This window comes from Petaurus breviceps, unplaced genomic scaffold (genome assembly GCF_028583685.1).
Source record: "Petaurus breviceps papuanus isolate PSGF00001 unplaced genomic scaffold, PetGlider_PUasm1.0 90849, whole genome shotgun sequence".
Taxonomy (NCBI): domain Eukaryota; kingdom Metazoa; phylum Chordata; class Mammalia; order Diprotodontia; family Petauridae; genus Petaurus; species Petaurus breviceps.
The window spans coordinates 25,918,032-25,922,170 of NW_027187361.1; the positions used below are offsets into that span (position 1 = coordinate 25,918,032).

At 44.4% G+C, this 4,139-nt stretch overlaps 1 long non-coding RNA gene across 1 annotated transcript in view; it reads left to right on the plus strand.

Moving 5' to 3' along the window:
* Positions 1–479, plus strand: part of LOC138149872 (uncharacterized) — an 8,009-nt gene extending 7,530 nt beyond the window's left edge. Inside the window, exon 3 of the long non-coding RNA XR_011165451.1 lies at positions 344–479. This is a non-coding gene — a long non-coding RNA (uncharacterized lncRNA). The remainder of the gene's footprint in view (positions 1–343) is intronic.
* The last annotated feature ends 3,660 nt before the right edge of the window (positions 480–4,139 follow it).

The window sequence follows — 4,139 nt, forward strand, 5'->3', positions numbered from 1 at the left end:
TCCTCCTCCTTCTCCTCCTCTTCCTCCTCCTCTTCCTACTCCTCTTCCTCCTCCTCCTCCTCCTCCTCCTCCTCCTCCTCCTTCCCCCCTCCTCTTCCTCCTCCTCCTCCTCCTCCTCCTCCTCCTCCTCCTCCTCCTTCTCCAGTATAATGCCAGAAAGACTGAACCAGAAAGAGATGCGATGCAGGGGGAACATCCCATCAGCAGGTGGAGAAACTCTGGATATTTACATCCCGTCACATTTTAAGATTTGTTGATACTATCATGTAATATTGTGTCCTTTCTTGAGCTGACTCATTCCTGAGAGAGTTATGACCCAAATTTCATGTTTTTCTCTTTTCAGAATTTCATGGCAAGGAAAAGCATGAAGTGACAGACCAGTTTAATGACTGGGCAGAGCTACTGTTGAACTACTTGATAGGAATCTTGCTAAGGACCTTTAGCTTCCAGCGAGACAGCTTAGAATATCCGGCATTGTATAACAAAATAAAATTGTAATGACTAAAGCTTTGAGTTATTTTTTTCTCTTCTCCAGCTCATTAAAGAAGGAAGCAAGGCTGTTGTGATGTCCAGAGGAATGTCGTTAGGAGGATAGGAGTTAGTAAGGAGGGCTGATGCCTAATAACCAGGAAGTTGCAGAAGAGAAGGAAGGAGGAGGGAGGCAGCAGTGATGCCAGCCAGAAATCAGGGAGGGCAGTCACGCTACATCTATCAACCTGCAGAGAGCGGTTATTCAAAATGTGTGGAATCGTTAAGCGGGCTTATGCCTTTCTCCTCTCTCTGTTGGACTGGACCCTTATATGTACACGAAAGGATGGCTTTTTCTTTTAAACAAAATAGAAATGCTTTTTGTTGTTCTGGCATGTAAACATTTTAAAAAAGAGTCTGTAGGGGCCTGTGGGCCCTTAAGCCCCGTAAGCCATTGATGTTAAGTTCTCTGGGACGATGTTACTGGATATGAATTGTGAAATTGCAACCCCAGAAGTTAATCCAAGAACTAGTAACTAGAGACCAAAGTTTTTGCTTTAGCTTCGCAAAGAACTGATTTATGACTAAAGAGGAGACACCCCTGGGACTTAATTACCTAATCTATCAAGTGAAGAGAACTAGAGGATTGCTAAGCCCTCTTCTGTTCTGAACTGTGATGCTCTGTTTTCTCCTTTAGAAAATGGAGATATCATGTCTTAACACAGTATTGTCATAAAGATGATAGGAGGGACCAGAGCCCTTTGGAGAAGTATAATGAACTACATAAAGGCAAAATATCTATTACTTGAGGAGATCCTTATTAAATGACAGTATCTTCATTTGGTGAACAAAAATATATCATACTTCCCCTGGCCAACGTTTCTCCATTGAAATCTTCCCCTTTAAATGCTGGCTTTCAATATTTTTGGATAGGGCAGCTAGGTGCTACAGTAGAGTGTCAGGCCCCCAGTCAAGAAGACTCCTCTTCATGAGTTCAAATCTCATCTCAGACACTTACTAGCTGTGTGACCCTGGACAAGTCACTTCACCCTGTTTGCCTCAGTTTCCTCATCTGTAAAATGACCTGGAGAAGGAAATGGCAAACTGGCCCAGAATCTTTGCCAAGGAAACCCCAATGGCATCTTGAAGAGTCAGACGCAACTCAACAACAATAATATTATTCAACAGGAATAGGTTCCAGACCTGAGATTTCATAAGTAAGGGAACTCCAAGGTACCAGTCCAGGTTCAGACCTTCTCTACAGCTTGTAGTCTTAGAGAGTTGGCTAGAGAAGAGATGTCAAACTCACCTGCCTCTGAAAAACTCCTGTGGCCAGAAGCAGATTAAAATGTAAATGGAAAAGTTTATCAAAATAATGAAAAACACAACACAACCTAGAGAATGTAAATGCTTTTTTTGTGGGTTGGGTTCGGGTTTTTTTGAGGCAATCAGGGTTAAGTGACTATAATGGTAACGGAATTTGAACCCCACAATGGGATGGATTTGTTGACATGAAGAGAGGGGGCTGAACTGGGAGGAGGTGGTACCTTGGATAGAGAGGCCCAAGCAGGGAGAGGCCAGAAGGACTTCTGGGAGCCAGCGTTTGGAGGCTGGGCTGCTGCTGCTGGAGAGAGAGAAATGAGGACTGAGGACTGAACTGGGAGGAAGCATGACCGTGGTGCCGGTACTTGGTCTGTCTGTTTTGATGTTACTTTGTCAGATCCATCTGCTGATGAAGGACCTTGCTGCTGTTGCAGAAGTTCTGGGGCCTTGCTGTTGGTGCATAAGCCCTGAAAGAGGGTTTTCTTGTTGTATATTTACAGAAATCCTGGAGGAGGGTCTTGTTGATGTTTTCAGGACTCCTGGGACTGTACTGATGATTTGTGCTGATTCCTCAGACCTTGTTGTTGGGTCTAGGTTGATATCACAGACATACAGTGACTTGATGAGGACACTGGCAATGAATATCTATGTTGTGTCTTTGTTAAGCCTGGTTTTCCCAGGAACAGAAACTGCTGAGAACTTGCCTTGGGTCAAGAAGAAGGAAAGACCTCTCCTTGGGCACTGAATGCTGTGATGATATTGTAACCTAGTTGTGACCTGGGGTGGATGGCCTTTGGGCTTTGTGACTGACCAAATGAATGTTCCACCCCGGGGTAGAGTTCTTGGACCTCATTACTTTGTGACTGAACTGAGGACTTACTCATTAATGAGTTACACATAGCGAATGCAGTATTTTGATTTTTCTGTGAATGTTTTGTCTTAATCTGTCACTGAATAAATGGAGAGTTGCTATGCTGGCGTTCCAAACCTTTTGAAGTTGCTTTTGCTTGGCATTACAGTGACTTGCCCAAGTTAGTATCTGAGGCTAGATTTGAACTCAGGTCCTCCTGCCTCCAGGGTTGTTACTCTATCCACTGTGCCACCTAACCGCCCCTAATCTGTGATTTCCTAAGTCCATATGTGGCAGCAGAAATCAGTTTCTTTCTTTTTTTTTTTCTTTTCGGAAATCAGTTTCTATTTGAATTTGACACTACTGGACTACTGAGGATTTAAGGGAGTCAGTACGTATCAATACCAGTAGCAACAATGAGAAGAGTGATTGAGAATGATGACAATAGCTAGTGTTTGTAGAGTGCTTCGTGGCTTGCAAAGCCCTTTGGGTGTTGTCGTTTGATTTGGTCTTCATGACAACCCTGTGAGGTCCGCACTATTATTGTTCCCGTTTTAGAGTGGGAGAGAATGAGGCAAAGAGAGGGTGAGTGACTTTCTCAGAATCATGTTTCTAGGAAGCCCCTGGGGCACAGTTTGGGTTTAGGTTTCCCAGTTTCAGGTCCAGTCATCTTGTTCCAGCTAGCTGCCTGAGGTGGGGTGTGACCCCAGTCCTCTTAGGCTGGGAGCAGCTTTCTTACCACTGGGCTACATTGCCTTTCCACATAGCTATATTAGATGGATAATCATGAGCCATAGAATGATGTGATGGATAGGAAGTTGACCTCCAACAGGAATGCCTAGGTGGCACAAGCCTCTCCCTTCATGCCTCAGTGCCCCACGTAAGCCTCTTCATGCTGCAGGACAGGGGCCAATCTTATTTGATACAGGAGATTTTGTCACTAGAGATGTTCTTTATGCTTCTGAAATCACAAGTCTGGTAATAAAAAAATAATGTGACTTCTTGACCAAAAAAATAAAAATTCCTTTCTGTTCTTTCAAGCATGGTGCTCTGAATCAGCACATTCCATGCATGAATCACTCTTTGCAGCATCTTGGGAAGGTTGGCAGACCTTGTTTTCTACAGTAATTTTGCTGATGGAAAATCTGAGTCAAAGAAAGGGCCCTGTCCTTTAATGGGTTCCTAGTATTAGTGCTCCAGGGTTTTGAAATGGTCCCAGGGATGTTTGCAAATGAGCTAGCATCATGTCAAGTCAAGTCAAAGAAAGGCAAAAAATCCCCAACTCCTGCTGTCAAGGCATTAGTGTGTGGCACCTCTGGGCTGAGAGCTTCCCATTTGAATGAAGGATTCTTGCAGATTTGCTGCTAGGTAAGCTGGCATGGCAAATTCCGGCACTAGGATGAGATGGGGGTGGGGACGAATCATCTTCCCTCAACTGCGGCACCAACCCTGTGTGCATGAGGGTATAACCTGGGCACTGGCCCTCCTTCTTGCTGTT